Raw genomic sequence first — 16,879 nt, 5'->3', positions numbered from 1 at the left:
CTCTGACTTCAGTGGGCTTTGGATCAGGTCCTGGGGGCTTGCCGTGTTGGCATGCCTGGTTCGAATGCTGTCAAGGATATTCGTGCCATACAGCCCTTCTCAGAGGACAGTGTGGAGTGAGATTGGTGCCTCCCATCCTGTGCCTAGTGGGGCCACCGACAAGACGGGCAGTGCTAACCTCAAGTAATGACAAATAGTAGTCTCTCTTTAAATGTGTGATAGGCGTGCCAACTAAGTTCCGTGTCTGGGATTGTCTCTGGGCCTGTCACAGCATACGCTAGGCTCACCTAACACACCCAAGGAGAAAGGTGCAGATCCTTGCCAGCATTTTCCAGCTGGTCTGCCTGAAGCCATAGGCCTAATGGCCTAATTTTCAGAGGTGCCGAGTGCCCCGGTCAAATTCTGGCCTGTGATCTTTACCCATAAAGAGTTGAGCTTCAATGTCAATGTTACCCCCTGGCCACACTGCAGCTGGGAGCAGCCTCCGAGCCTGGGGAGGCAGATTCGTGTTAGCTCCACTCGAGCAAACCTGCTAAAAATAGCAGCGTGACGTCGCCGCCGCGGCTGGGGCTGGCCCCCTGAGTTTGGACCCATGTGTTCAGATGGGCTTGACTCAAGCAGCTCGCCTGAGCCGTAACGTCCACACTGCTATTGTTAGCGGGCTGGCTTGAGCAGAACTAGCCTGAGTCTGTGTGTCCCTGCAGACGTGCCCTCTGAGACTTGCCTCAGGCTTTAATGGGGTCTCCTCATTCTTCCTCAGACCTACCAGGGCTGTGCGTCTTCATCCCACATAGCACCAGAGCGTCACTGTGATGAACGCACGGTCACGACTGCACAGTCAGCCTGGAGCTTCGCCCACCTTGTGTTAGCTAGAACATAACGGGTAGGTGCCAGGTAAGGTAGCCAGGAGTGCAGCTCCATGTGGTGTGCAGCGGGCACTAGAGGGCAGCAGCGGTGTTTACTATAACGCCCTCCCCGCACTGCCTCTAAATCTGACTCAGAAGAACTTTAAAATCAATGGCCTAGATGGAGTCCAGCCTTCAGGCAGGCTCTGATTGACGGCCAGGCTAATGGGCTATTCATTATGATCAGAAGAGTCTTTACAAGGAAAATGTATTCATCTCTCGGGGCACTCCCAAGCCTGCTTTCCCAGCCCGGGCTGTACACTTCCACTGCAGGGACGCGGCCCCTGCCATGTGCTAGTCTCCTGGCTCCCACGCAGTGCTCCGCATCCCCTTGCTGGCAGGCTGCTGGGTGCTGCCTGGTCACCCCATGTTGGCTCCTTGGCTCCTCCCCTGGTCTAAAAACATTACAGTTGGGTTTGGGCCACTTTATAACATGGATTTTTAAGTTTCTTTTTCATTTTCAAACAGGGATTGAGGGGTGGGGGGAGTGGGTTTCGAAACCAGAAATCAACTGAAAATGTCCCCCCCAAAAATCATCAAACAATTAGAATCGCGTGGGCACCAGAGGGAGCTGAGCTCCATCCGCCTCCTGCCTTGTCTACACAGAAACCTGCACTGATTTATTTGAAGCAGTTTGATTAAATTGTTGCAAACCCTGTGTGGACCCTCCTTAATTAGGTTTGAGTGGCTTATTTTCTTTTAGCTTAAGCCTGTCCCTAATGGACTTAAACTAAACCACAATAAGCCAAGCCTGATTTAAACTGAAAATAATAGAGTCCACACAGCCTTTGCACTGGTTTAATGAAACTGGTTTAAAATCACACCTTTAGTTAAACTGCTTGTAGACAAGCCCTCCGCAAAAGGTGGGGGAAGGGTGAGTGTGAGAGGAATTGCAGCTTACTTTACAAACAGGTCTTGCAACAGCCCAGCGTGAGGCAGGTCTCACCCCATTCAATAAAGGGGGAAACTGAAACAGAGGTGCTGATTCTCCCGGGATTGCACGGCTGCTCTGCCACAAAGCTGGCAATAAAGCTCAGGAGTCCCTGGCTCTAACCACTAGATGCACTGGGCCTAATTCACTATAGCCCAGCACCAAGCATTGTCCTTTGCACCAGTGCAAAGAGTGTAAAACGCTGCTGAATCAGAATGCCAGGATTTTGCACAAGTACAAATGCCAACACAAGGTGCAGAGCAGTGGGGAAATCAGGCCGGCTGCCAATGGAAAGGCACAGCTTCTTATGGACTCATCTGCAGGGATTCACCTCTCCAAAGCCAGGGCAGGGGCAGATGCTAGGCAGAGGAAGTGGGGACAGGCTCTGTTAGCAGCTGGCAGCGGCGTGGAACAGCATGAATTGTGTTGGCCCTGAGAAGAACAACTGTTCAGATTCTTATAATAAATGAATGCATGGCTAAGGCAGGGCAGGGAAACACCCACAAGTCAGGACATTCAGAAGTGAAAGGTTCCCAGAGCAATGTTAGTTCAGCCCCAGCGCATGTATTGTCTACATTAAAGCATACCCTGAACTGCAGAAACTGACAACAAAACACTCCACCTAGGCGACGCAGTGGGAATGATGCATGGTGGGGGCAGCAACCTGGCTTCTGTGTCTAATGCAACACCGAGGCCAAACATTTAATCAGAAAGAGCCTGGCTTCCTACTGCAGCCAGGTGAATGGGGATGCTGAGGGCGAAAGGCCTGGCTTGCACCCAGTTGTTGGATTGATAGAACTCTTTCAGTAAGGGGTTAATTTTTGCCAAAATAGTTAGTCGCACAAGACCTTGTGTGGATGCAGTTATTCTAGTATCAAGCTGCCTTATATTGGTATCGTTATTCCCCTTCCTGTACATGAAGCACCTCTGTACCAGCTTAACTGCATCCACACTAGGGGAGTGGTGCCCGGCCGTGTCAACTCTACAGGTATAGTTAAAGCAGTTCAGCTTGTCTGTGTAGAGAAGCCCTTAGCTGAGATTGCTGCAGTGAATGTTGCAGACATTTGGATTTCATTTAATTTTTACCCCCACTATAAATTGGACCCTCAGTTATTTAACAGAGTTTGAGCAAATCTCACAGCCCACAGCGTGAGATTCCTCATGCTGCCCCATTTGTCTGGGGAGCAGCGCCATTCCAGGCAATCGACTCTCATGAAAATGCAGAAAGATATCCCCCAGGGTTCAAGAAGTTCAGAGGATGGAAGTGGAAGGGAAATGTCCTATCGCGTTGTTTTTCATTCGCTGCTCCCACCCTCGCCCTGCACTGTGCTGGACGCTGGACTTTATTCTGCTCTCTCCGCTTTCCAAAGACGAGGCGATACCTCCTGGAGATCTCTGCTAATTCCTGCCGGACTTCACATGCAAAGGCATCCCCCTCAGAACAGGGCGGGGTGAATGACAGCCTGGGCTATTGGATGGCCAGCTGCCGCCTTTGGGAAGTGAGTTGCTGGACTTGAGCATGGTACCCTGTGGCCAGGTGTGCACATTGCAGCAGCCACCAGTGTGAGGGGCACTAGCCGCCTGGCCTACCCAGCAAAGTTCAAGATCGCTCCTTTCTCGTCCAGGGCTGCGAGGCACAGTGCGGAGAGCAGTGTGAGGGAAGGAAGCTTGCCCCGCTCTCTCAGTTCTGGAGACTAATAGACACCTCCATTGATCCAGCACTTTTCAGCAGCACCAAATTCACAGGCAACAGGTACAACCTGATGGGTGGCTGTTAGCAGCACGTCCGTCCCGGGCTTCCACTGGAGAGCGAGCCGGAGATGGGAGCATTGTACACTATCAATGCTGCCTGGCAGATGGGCAGGATTAATGGCTGGCACAAACAACACTGCGTACTAGCAAGTAAACCTTGCCATTGGCATGAGCCTGTGGAAGCCACAGCCTTGGGATCACTGGTAGAGATGATCCCCCCGGAGGAAGAAAACTGCTGGGCACAGGTATCAGTAGCAACAGGACAACAGCCCCTCCCCTGCCACACCATGGCATCACTTTGCAATGCATTTGGCAGTGATGTGAAGCTGGCCCTCAGAAAATTCTTGGTGGTCTCAGTTCCTTTGTGTAAACAGCTGCCTCTGCTCCTTCCTGGTCAGGGTGACAGGGTGAGCAAAGCATAAATAGTCTAAATAGCAAGATTAGAGTAATCACAAGTGTGACTGTGCAGAAAGAAGGAAACACTTTAATTATGCAGTGACTAATCTGCAGAGGGCAAGACCCACTCAGCTGGTACAAAGACATCAGCAGAACATTAAGCTCCATAGATCTCTGGTTGGTGGAGAGAATGTGAGTCCCTCTGGGAGCAAGGGACAATGGAAAGCAACAGGGAAGCACATGCTTGATTTCTGCCTCCGGGATCTCATCTTCTGGAAAAAGACATTGTAGAGCGGAGAAGCTTGGGAGCCATCCCTGCCCAACTCCATCCCTCTTTTGTCTTGAAGATGAGATACTGGAGGCACAGACCATGTGTCAGCAGGAGCTGGGGGAGGTGGGAAGGAGAGGGGTTTAATATTGACTCCCATTGCTCTGAAGACATCCTAGATGGGGAGAAGTGGATTTTCTGTTGGGTGGTATGCGGACATAGCACCTTGATGGGTGCATGGCACTTGGGCACCCAATTCCCAGGAGCCACTCAATGGAAACGAGGTTTATGCATGGTGTCATTTTCATTGGAGATGCCAGGGCTTCTCTATCTGCAGGAGGCCCCAGGTGATCTCAGACCCCAGTCCTGGGAGCAGGACTCCCTCTTCCCAGCAGTGTTTGTACTTCCCAGGTGGTAGGAAGAAGCAGAAGCCACAAGCTGGAAATTATGAGCCATTCCAGGGAATTTGTATAGTTCTGGGTGACTGCTGAAATCATCCCTGTTTGGTTCCTTTCCTGTGGCCCTCCTGTGTTCACTTTCTCCCTCTCCTGTATCCAAGGCCTTGGCTACACTGGCAATTCACAGCGCTGCACTTGCTGCGCTCAGGGGTGTGAAAAAACACCCCCCTGAGCACAGCGAGTGCAGCGCTGTAAAGTGCCAGTGTAATCAGCGCCTGCAGCACTGCACACTCGCTCGCAGCGCTGCAAGCTATTCCCCTCGGAGAGGTGGAGTACTTGCACCGCTGCGAGAAAGCTCTCGCAGCGCTGGGAGCAGCGCTGTGAATCCGCGAGCGTAGCCAAGGCCCAAGTGTTACCCAGGCACATAAACGCTCTCTCTGGCACACAAACGCTCTCATTGTTTGCAGGGGAAAAGGCATGAGATTAGATGCTAGCTGCTGAAGAGAACAGGACACTTGTTTTTCTGGAGCCCAGGCTGGGGGCTGTATAAAGGAAAGGAAACCCAGGAAGGAGTTGAAGTTAAAACTTCTTCCTTGGTTCCCTTTCTTTACATGGAAATGTTTCCTTTGGAGCCAACTCCAAATCTGAAGCCCAGTAAATTAAGAAAAATTGTCTCTGAGGCCAAACCCCTTTAAAATAGCAAATGTTTTATAGACTGCTGGGTCTGAGCCAGAGTCCGGGGCTGGCTTTCCCGCCTCACTGAGTCACAGCCACCTGCAGCTGGGACTTTCAAGGAGGAGGGTGGATACGCGTTGCCTTACCCTTCCTTTCTTGACAAATCCCTGTGTGACGGGAAATCATAACTGAGCCCTGGAGTTAGATCCAATGTGCTGGATGCTGATGAAAATGCCCGGAGTGGTTCTATAGGTGGTGAGAAAAAAGAAATCATGAAAATGTCCCCACGTTGTTTTCCTCTGCTCACCGCTGATGGAAATGATCTGACCAGCTTGGCTCTCAGCCCTGCCCGACGTAACTGCAGGCTCTAGTTATCGTCAGCCCTGAAATCTGGTATCACAAAACCATGGAAGCGGCCACAACCATTTAAATCCAGAGCTTTGTATTTATAGAACGTTTTTACCCACCACACGCAAAGTAGTTGACAAAGGTGTGTCAGCAGCGTCGTCTCCAGTTTACAGATGAAGAAACTGAGGCACAGAGTGGTGATTGCACCTGGAGCAGAAGGCTGAGGTTGGAACAATGCCCAGTACTCTAAATTCCCAGTTCAGTGCCTCGGTCACTGTACCTCCATTACAATGTCCCATTTCCTGTTGTGCTAGAAGAGACCGGTGGGCCAGCCAGTCTCCTATCCTGACCCCAGCAATGGCCAATATAGCTGATTGCTCCTGCAACAGTATCCCATGGTAGCTGCACACCACCCAGGTGGAGATCAGCTTCTGCCCTCCCAATTGATGGCCCTAGTGACTGTAGGGGAGAACACTATTCTTATTCGCTTACAGTAAATGTTTAATCCTTCCTTTTAATCAATAAGAATTCTTCCTCTCCCTTGAGACGAAGCCCTTGCTGAAAGATGAAATGATTGCTAAGGAAGACCAGCCAGGTTCAGTCTGTGCTGTATCCGCTTTGCGGGGGCTTACATCACCTTCTGCTCCCACTTCTTCCAGTCCCTTATCATTTGATGCAGCACGAAACTCCTACCCTCACAAATAAATAAATAGCATAAAATCAGGCTTTATAGTCTTCTTGCTGCTGTGGAGGGCTATAAAGACAGGAAATGCCATAGCCAGCAGAGCCTGACATTGTCTGTTTCCTGATTCCTGCCTTGGGGTTCATATTTATGTTTATAAACGACACTCCTTGCCTGGTGCACAGCTGCAGGAATGCTTGCTGTCTCCTGTGGCTAAGGATGGCGGTGTTAGCTTCATATGGGAGGGGTGTGTGCACACACGAGTGTGTGTGTGAGGTTCCTATGGCTCTGTCTCTGTGTGTGTTTGCCTTTGTCCCATGAACGAAACGTGACTTGCTCAAGGTTTTCTCATCAAGGAATAAATTTGACAATTATGGTTTTTGTGTTTCTATTTCACCAAAGCCTTAAATCTCGGGTCAACTGGCTAGCGGCCACAGCAGAATGGCTCCTAGACACAATATATTCTAGTTACTAGCCATACAGAAGGTAGCTATTAGATGCACAGTATCAGATATCCTGGCTACTAGCAGCATGCCACAGGCTGGCCAATAGACATGTGACAGACTACTAGGCACAACTGGCTACTGACCATACTAGACAGACTGGCTAGCATAAGACCTTTGGGGCAGGTGGTGTCATTTACTGTTTGTCTAGGACCTAACACAATGGTTGATATATTAGTTAGATGAGGAGGCTAAGGACCATTTCTGTTGGTGAGAGATGAGCTTTTGAGCCACACAGGCTATGTCTACACTACACAGCTTTTAGCGATATGGTTGTGTGGCCACAAAAAACTTCCATCCCCAACAAGTGGCGTTTCACACTGGAACTTGTCCCGGCAAAACTTTTTGTCTTTGGCACGGGAGGGGTTAACACCTCTGAAAGACAAAAGTTTTGTCGTTCAATTGCCAGTGTAGACCTTGCCACAGAGCTCTTCAGGCCTGGAAAAGATACTTCCAGCATCCCAGCTAAATGGGAGGTGAAACAGATTGTTTAGCACCAGTTATTAGCATATATTGCAAGGCACCATTCAAGGTAGAATGGCCCGTTAACACCTCTGCAGTCCTGGGACAAAAAGAGGGGTAGTGAGTTACAGATTGTTGTAATAAACCATAAATCCATTGTCTTTATTAAGACCATGATTTTCAGTGTCTAGCAACGTTATGAATTTAAACTCCCAAGCTCCTTTTTGACAGCGTTACACAGGTTTCCTTTGAGGATGAGGGCTGATAGACATAGAGTGATCGCATTCTGAAAAGTGTTCACCTCCAGGGGATAGGGTGTTTTTCATTTGCCTGTGTGAGTTCATCCAAGAGCATAGTGATTGTCTGGTTTCACCCGCATAGTGCACTAAATGCGTGAGTCTTGCTCAGCTACTTTGGCACAATTCTTACATACCAGACAATATGCCCATTTGCAGAGGGTGATAAGGTCACCGTGGGATTTCTGTCAGGCTAGAAAACAGGCATTTGCCATCCTGGCTTTGGGAAGTTGCTGCAGCTAATGTTGCCTACTTAGAAAAACCCTTTCCAAGATGGGCATTGGGCACTGAATTGAAACTGGAGAACAGAGCAGCTGTTTGGGGCTGAGGAGTTGCAGCGATTTACATGAGCCTCTACCAAACCCACATCCATCCCTGTGTCTAGCCTGCTGCTATACTTTGCCAAAATACCAAGGCTTGAAAGTATTAATGAGGAGGTATGTGTGCCGGGAGGTGGGGGGTTAAGGAGAAAGGAACAGAGCTGCATCTTTCACTCCTATTGAAAAGTGTTGGACCAGATATGCTTTTTGGAAGGCTTTTGGTTTTCAGAGGCCTGTTATTAAGACTGGCAATTAAATAATCATTTAGGAAAAGGGAAAAGTTCACTTTGAAGGGAAGTAACAGTAAGTGCAGTCTCTGGGAACAGAGGAAATAGTCAGCGAGATGCTAATCCCAACCCTGTCTCATTAAGTGAGATCCTAGCTCTAATTTCTGAGTACCCAATTACAGAGGAGGGGTATTTTCCTGCTGGTGCAATCCACAGATAGGGGAAATCCTCTGTCCTCCAGGAGCTGGGTGCAGCCAGAGCCCCTTATTGGAACTCTCCAGATGTGCAATTGGGACAGGGATCCCAAACCCCGAAGGTCTGCAGAATGAAAACCCAACCCACGGGGTTTTACACACCTGGACCAGTCCTCCTCCAGTTTACCTGCCTCCAGGTCAAAGGGTATTTTAACGATTCTCCCCTGGCTGGCAAATGGTGCAGTCACTAACACTTGGGTAAAGGGGGAGAGACACACTCCCAGATGAGCAGGGCAGCAGTGCACCACACGAGGTGCCAGGCTCTGGGGTTGGAATTGGGGAGTTAAGGCTTCATTGACAATTCCCCATGCACAGGTTGGTCCCCAGAGATCCCCTAGAGCTGTGGGGGTTGGGGGACGTGACAGGAGTGAGCACCAGTGTGTGTGTGTTTGGGGAGTCTTGTTCCTATAGCTGCTGCCCTTTCCTTTACCGCAGCTCCCTTTGCCCTTCCCCTCTGACCCTGTGCCAGGTCCCAGTCTCTACCTCCAGCCCCTCTCCCCATTTCCAGGCCTGTGCCCAATCTCCCAGCTCCCCCTGCCAACACCCTGTATAAGCCTGCCCCTGCACCTCCTCCCCATCACCCTCGCCTCATGTCATCCCCATCCCCCACCCTCCATACACCCTGTGCCATCCCCCTCCCCCCATCCCGGTACCATCCCCAACCCCCCATACACCCTGTGCCATCCCCCCTCCCCCCTCCCCTTGCCACCTCCACCCCTATACACCCTATGCCATCCCCCCTCCCTGTGCCATCCCCCCACTCTCATACACCCCCCTCCCCCCTCCCAGTGCCACCCCATCCCCATACACCCCCATACACCCCGTGCCACCCCCTCCCCGTGCCATCCTCCACCCTCCTCCCCCTATACACCCCGTGCCACCCTTATACACCCCGTAACACCCCCTCCCTGTGCCAGCCCCCTCCCCCCATATACCCTGTGCCATCCCCCCACTCCCATACACACCCTCCCCCCCAGTGCCACCCCACCCCCATACACCCCGTGCCATCCCCCACCCCCATACACCCCGTGTCACACCCCCCCCCGTGCTAGCTCCCCTCCCCCCATACACCCCGTGCTACCCCGCCCCCGGCTCCCAGCCCCGCCCCCGGGGCGGTGGCGGCCGCAGCAGGCCCGGCGGGGTGGGCGGCCCGGCGCTGTCAGTCCCCGCGCGGCCCCGCCCTGCCCGGCTCAGTCCCGCTCGCCGCGGAGCCCGAACAGCCGGAGCCAGCGAGACCCGCGGCCGAGGTACCGGGCGGTGGGGCGGGGCCCTGGGGGGGTCACCAGGGAGTCAGTGAGTGTGGGGGGGTCAGAGTGTGGCTATGGGGGACTGGGGTCGGGGGGGTATAGGGGTAGAGGCGGTGGGGGGAGCAGTCAGGGTGGGGGCTGGGGTCAGGGCGGGGCTATGGGGGGCTGTGGTCGGGGGGGTATATGGGTAGAGGCGGTGGGGGGAGCAGTCAGGGTGGGGGCTGGGGTCAGGGTGGGGTATATGGGTAGAAGCTGGCTGGGGTCAGGGTCGGGCTATGGGGGGCTGCGGTCGGGGGAGTATATGGTGGGGGGGGGAGCGAGCAGTCAGGGTGGGGCTCTGGGGGGCTGGGGTCAGGGGGTATATGGGTAGAGGTGGGGGGAGCAGTCAGGGTGGGGGCTGTATTACGATGGGCATTGGGGTGTGAGGAGGTTGTAGGGATGTGTGTGGGTTGGGGGCTAGGTGGGGACACAGTGGGGAGTTGGGGTATGACTTGGTTATGGGGGCTTCAGGGGTGAGATAGGGCCCTAGGGAGTTGGGAGTGGCAGGGCTGCTCTGGGGTGTATGGGGGTCAGTGGGGTTGGCAGCGGGGTGAACAGGGATGGGTGGGGTGGCTGTAGTGGGGCTCTAGCAGTGAGGTGTGGGGGAACGGCCTTCTCTCCCCTAGCCTCTTTTGGAGGGAGGGGTTCTTCTTACCCCTTTGTCTCCCCTCTTGGGAGTCATCCCCCCCTGCCCTGCTGAACTGGATAAAGCCCCGCGTGGGTTGAGCTTTGTCTCAGCCCAGCAGCTGATGCAGGGAGGGCGGTTAGGAAACACTTCCGTGGCTGGTTCTTCCCTTCCTTTGGGAGTGTGCTGAGTAACTGGGATGGGTGGGGGCCTGGGCTACACTGAAAGACTGGGGGAGGAGGGGGAACATCCAGCTGAGCTGAGCAAACATCCCAGCTAGCCTTTCCATGACCATCTCTTGCACATGTCCACCCACTTCCCCCGAGGGGCTGCGTGCAGAGGCCACTGCTGTCTGAGTGTAGAGAGTGTGACTCTCCTTTGCCTTGTTACTCAGCGTAGGAGTGAGTGCTCGCTGCTTGGTCTCTTGTGTCACTGTCAACTGGAGAACGCCTACAACTGACGCCATAGGAAGTTTGTTTGAACCAAGCTGACTGAAATGGTGGTGGTTCCCCCATGCACCCACTATTTGCCTTTCTGGGTGTGTGCATGCTTCTCTGGTCATTTTCATGTTAAAAGAGCAGTTTCCTGGTGCTAACAAACTGCATTTCCGTGTTAACTGAACAGCAACTCTGTGTTCTAAAAAGTGCTCCTGGCTTACTACTGAGGTGGTTTTTAAACGTTGATATTAGGGGCTGGGGAGGAGGAATAGCTTTGTAGTGTCTTAGGAGTAAGCACGCATTCCAAAACCATGACTGAGTGGCTCTCTCCAGCACTAACAGTCTGGCAGCCAAGTCTTTTCAGCAGCAGCCAAACCCCCTAAATCCAGCCTCAGCCTCCAGACAACCCGAGCATAAAACAGTAACTAAGTTGTCGAGTCAGTTTATAGTGTGCAATCTGTGACTGGAAGACATGTTGTGTGCTGAGACCTCAAGCTGATTGAAACTAACTGGGTCATGGATAAAGGAAAATGTCACATTTTAAGCAAATTGTGAAAAGGGTTTAAAATTGTGTTAAAACATAGACAACAAACTATTTCAGGGCTTTACTTGTGCATTCCCATTTATATTCCACTTTCAGTCACACTTTACTTTCATTGTGCCGAGTGTCTTCTGGCCTCCATAATTTATGGTCAGTTTCCCTTCCTTGGCTATGTGTGAGAGCGTAGGGGCCTTAAACTGGAGTCATGTACCTAGTAGAAGATATTTGCTTAGAGAGGTTGTATCTAAATGGAAAAGGCACAGAGCTGACCCACACCTAACAGGTTATCAGAAGTTTGTGTAAACAAAATATACATTGTAATCTTCTATTTGTGTTTGTGTGTGTTAGAGCTATGAAATGTAAGGAATGTGTTAGACAAATATTGATTGGCCCCAGGGCAAAAGCAGCACAACACTACACCAGGTAGAAACAGTTCCTGAGACTGTGGAATATTATTGGAAGCTAATAACATGTCACTTATTCTTCAGTATAAATGTTGGCAGAATCCCTTTTATTAATAAATGTGTAATAAGAAACCTATGCTGCCTTAGAATGAAGATTGACTAGATAGCTTAATGGGTGTGTGTGTGGGGGGGGGAGGTGGAGAGATGGTGTCTCTAGATTCAAGGTGTGGTGGGTTGTAAGAATTTTTTATGTAAGATGCACTTCAAGTGACTCCTCTCCTTGAAAATTGAGATGTCGAGCCTTTGGATGTTGAGCTTTTGTTTCCCTATTTTTTGAAAAGAAATTCTGTGGAACAGTAAACTTCCAAACCAGAGGTGGTTTGCAGCAATAACTTCCTAAGGAAGTTAAGATCTTGCAGCATTTCTCAGAACATGGAATAATCCTCACGTCCTGCCCAGCTTCCCTCCCAACACAGTGTTATAAACAAAAAGAACAGGAGTACTTGTGGCACCTTAAAGACTAGCAAATTTATTTGAGCATAAGCTTTTGTGGGCTACAGCCCACTTCTTTGGATGCGAAGAAGTGGGCTGTAGCCCACGAAAGCTTATGCTGAAATAAATTGGTTAGTCTCTAAGGTGCCACAAGTACTCCTGTTCTTTTTGCGGATACAGACTAACATAACACGTCTGCTACTCTGAAACCTGTTATAAACAAATCCTTGCGTGAATGCCAAGTGTAAAATGGCAGCCACTTTAGCCAGCAGGAATCTGACGCACTACTGTGCAAGGCACGGGGGATACACAAAGCAGGAAAGGTGGTATATAAACCCAAATTCTGTGCTTTCTAAAGGGATCATGCATCAGATGAAATCAGACTCAGTAGGCAACTGATTCCTGGATGCTGCTGAGCGTTAATTTTTTTACAAGGTGCTCTCGATCTGCCGTTTGTATAATGAAGAGTATTGTAATTGGCAAGCCTCTTATTAAATAAATCCATACAATAGGTGAAATACTCTGAGGTTATTGCCTTTGGGGAAAGGATTGAGTGCGGGTGGTATCCTTTCTTGGATGAGAGGACAAAAATAATGTAGACTCCAGATGGAGTCAAAAAATGGAAAAAAGGCGTCTGTTTTTAGCACCTAGCAGTTTGCTCGTCGGTTGCCACACACTCCTTTAGCTCTAAAAGATTTTCAGTCTGAATTCTATTAAAATAAGATCCTGAACTCAAAGCAGTCTGACTGGTTTAGCAACTATAAAAAAGTTAGCTTTTGCACTTCATTGTTGTGACATAAAATATCAAAGTTCAAAGCTACAATTCTGAAGAAAGAGTATTGAGCTCAGCATTAGGTAAAGGATATGTTTAATGCATGTGAGATTTATTAATACCTATTGCCACATGACTATTCATTACTGAGCTGAGACTTTATGAATGGGCCTAGCTCATTAGGCATTCTCCCATGCATATAATCTTGAACTTTTTTAAAAGGGACTTTGGGTTAAAATTATATTATAAATTTATGTTTATGTTAATGTTTGCATGGTATTTTGAATATCTAAAAAAATTAATATGTACCATTATTAAACAACAAATAAACAACAAGAGTGCCCAGAGGCCCCAATTAGGATTAAACATTGTTGATTAGTAAAACACTGTGCTCAGATTTGATGAACTAAGGAATGAAGTGATGGTTCCAACTCTCTGCCTTCTTTCATCTAGCTGCAGTGAGAAATAGGCAATGATGTCCCACAGCATGCAGGCGTACACGCTTCAGGCAATGTTAGGACTGAAAGAATCTTTAAAATCCAAACTACCTCTCACCATTTATGCTGTTTGCTTTTTCATTTTTCTGAGCTTTGACAATGAAAACAGAGGTGTCAATTTCACTTCCGTTTATGGTTGGTTTCACTTTCTCCTTTTCATGCACCATGCTGCAAACATTGCAAAGGAAATGTTTAAATCCAAGATGTCTTTAATTTCACTAGAAGGTGGTGAAGCACTGGAATGGGTTACCTAGGGAGGTGGTGGAATCTCCATCCTTGGAGGTTTTTAAGGCCCGGCTTGACAAAGCCCTGGCTGGAATGATTTAGTTGGTGTTGGTCTCGCTTTGAGAGGGGATTGGACTAGATGACCTCCTGAGGTCCCTTACAACCCGGATATTCTATGATTCTACACTTACATATGTAATGAAACTATTTCTAGTATGAGGATTTGTAAAATCTTTAAATTTAAACATAAATTTTGAGATTAGCCCCCTCTAAGACACAGTCCTTAGTTTAGTCTAATAAAATCCTGTGAGTGGCCATGGGGAGCTTGGAGGGGCAGCATAGAGGAGTTCACCGGCCATAAAGAAAGGGTAACTGCCTCTGTCTGACACCCAACAACCCCCCCACTGAAAATACTCTAAACTGATATGATTAGATAAAGGAATACAAACAAGTGCTTCTGGGGAGGGTTGTGGGAGCAGTGTAAGTTTATGTGGGAGTTGGATTGTTCATTTGGGAGGCTCGTGCTTGTAGTCACAAGTCTAATTGTGTTAATTGTGAGTAATGATTATTTGCATGAATAAGGGCTGTAGACTTAGGCCCTTTTCTTTATGTATAGTTACACAGACTGTGCTGCCTACAAACTATGTATGTGAAATTGCGGTCCCTTGCTTTGCCAAAACATGTCACTTTGATCAGATATCTGAAAGCTGGGATCATTCCAGAAACTGAAGGCAAAATATAGTCTCTGGTCTCAGATTCTTTTTCAGAATTTTCATACCCGAGGCATTAGATAGAGTACATTACAATATCCTGGCTCTTCTAAGTTAGATAGCTCAGTGGACATTGTTTCTCCCAATGGGATACTTTTTAAGCTTGATTGTGGAAACTTGATTTTCTTTTGACAGCCATAACTGGTCAGAGAGATGGATTCGTTGCTAAGACCATTCTGCTTCCTCTTTGTTGAGGGTTTTATTTCATCTTGTGAAACAAGCAATTCTAAGGGATTATTTCTTTGGGCCTGTTCCTTTGAGTTTTGTGTGTGTACCTTTGCTTTTGCCATCCTGTCTGACCAAATACTTTGAGTCTCCCCCCCCCCCCCAAGCTGAGTTGTCTTGTCTCATTCTTGATGTGTTCTGTCATTCCCATGAAGCATGGGCTTTCAGGTTGCAATGATGTGGTGTTTGTTTCTGATATGTCAGAGGAGTGATCAGTTTTGATTGGGGAGCCTAAGAAGGAGAGTTTCTTCATTTAAATTGCTTGGTGGGTTTCTCAAAGAGCACTGCTTATTTCCACTTGTCTGTTTCGGGTTCAGAGGTTGGCGGTTCGGGCATTGACTTTGTGGCTGGCCTGTGGCCAGGGCCGGCGCAACCCATTAGGTGACCTAGGCGGTCCCCTAGGGCACTACCATTTGGGGGGGTGGCGATTGCGGCGGTATTTTGGCGGCGAGACCTTCCGCCGCCTAGGGTGGCAGAAAAGCTGGCGGCGCTCCTGCTTGTGGCAAACTCATGTTAGTTCAGTTATGAGTTAATCACACCCCTGGTAGCCCCTGTCCTTTGTCCTGCGGGGCTTGTGTGCTTTTGGGCTGTGTGGCATCAATCCTTTGTGCGCACACAACCATGCTTAGATGTGGAGTCAGTTTGTCCTTGGCTGTGCTGGTGAAAGGCATTTCCTTGTGCTCCCTTCTCGTGTTTGATTCTGTTTTCCACCAGTGTTTAAATGCTATGATCTCACTTAGTCCATGTCTGTGGCCTTGGCTACACTTGGCAATTCACAGCGCTGCCGCTCTCTCGCAGCGCTGTAAGTACTCCACCTCTCCGAGGGGAGTAGCTTGCAGCACTGCGAGTGAGCGTGCAGCGCTGCAGGCGCTGATTACGCTGGTGCTTTACAGCGCTCGGGGGGGGGGGGTGTTTTCACACCCCTGAGCGCAGCAAGTTACAGCGCTGTACAGCGCCAGTGTAGCTAAGACCTGTATTACAAGTTGCATTGGTTTAAAGGAGGGGTGGGGACTTGGGTTTTCTAAAACTATTTAGTTAAAGCTGTGGGTGGATACCATTACATTGATTTAAAACAGGCTTATATTGACTTGACTTAATTTGGTAATGAATTAACTTAAACTGCTCAAAACAAGCTAAGTAAATTGACTTAAACTAGTGCAATGTATAATGCAGTCAAGGCCTAAAGTGACTTATGCTTTAATCTGTACACAGTTTTTTCCCTTCTGGTTCTGCATAGTACTGGCTGGGGGTGGGGCGGGGACGGGACGGGACGGGTGAAAATGTTATCTACAGGGTAGTCAACAGTGCTAAGAGCCTAGCCAGACAGTCTTCTCTAGACTTTTATAGGGAATCTCTGACTCTCACTACCACTGGTGCAGCTCTGTCAGTGACAATGGTGAAAGGACTAGTGTAGACGTAGACATGGCAACAGCATTTTGATCACACTGCTGAGAGTAGAAGGCACAGTGAAGACACTATTGAATGCCAGCGCACTGGCTGTGCTAGCACTCCCCCAAGTGGTGGTGGAACTGGGAAAGTGTTTTAAGTCCAGTGTAGATAACGCCAAAGGTTCTGATACCTTGCGACTGAAGGGGTGGCAAACGATACACTGCTTTCTGTCGCTTGTGGAACAAGGGACAGCTGCTCCCTTCAAGTCCTCTTTTCCTCCTCCCCACTGGTGTAGGACAACTGTAGACATGCCTTTTTAATGTTGGTTGTGGGGTGGAAAACCCCTGCAGGGTAAGTGGTTGCGCTGCTGCTTGGATAGGGGTGCCTTTTAAGAAAGCTTACGCCCAAATAAATTTGTTAGTGTCTAAGGTGCCACAAGGACTCCTCGTTGAGTTTACAGATGCTAATAGATACACCTCTACCCCGATATAACGCTGTCCTCGGGAGCCAAAAAACCTTACTGCGTTATAGGTGAAACTGCGTTATATTGAACTTGCTTTGATCTGCCGGAGTGCGCAGCCCCGCCCCCCCGGAGCGCTGCTTTACCGCATGATATCCGAATTCATGTTATATCGGGCCGTGTTGTATCGGGGTAGAGGTGTATATGACACTGCCATGGAAGCTAGACACAGGAGACTGTTGTTTAGCAGTATATAGACTTGTTAATTCCTGTGTAGGCTCCTGTGTTATATTTTAGGAAGCAGATTTTTCAGCATTCGCTTGAGACTTGCCACCTTTT

General features: G+C 49.3%; 1 protein-coding gene across 1 annotated transcript in view; it reads left to right on the top strand.

Moving 5' to 3' along the window:
* Nucleotides 1-9,529: 9,529 nt before the first annotated feature.
* Nucleotides 9,530-16,879, top strand: part of RHOC (ras homolog family member C) — a 32,513-nt gene continuing 25,163 nt past the window's right edge. The window contains exon 1 of the mRNA XM_034770604.1: nt 9,530-9,664. The gene's annotated coding sequence lies outside the window, so the exon portion shown is untranslated. The remainder of the gene's footprint in view (nt 9,665-16,879) is intronic.

The sequence above is a fragment of the Trachemys scripta genome, chromosome 4 (genome assembly GCF_013100865.1).
Source record: "Trachemys scripta elegans isolate TJP31775 chromosome 4, CAS_Tse_1.0, whole genome shotgun sequence".
NCBI classification, from domain to species: Eukaryota; Metazoa; Chordata; order Testudines; family Emydidae; genus Trachemys; species Trachemys scripta.
Note: the sequence above shows the minus strand (reverse complement) of the source record. Positions and strands in the feature narration are given on the sequence as shown.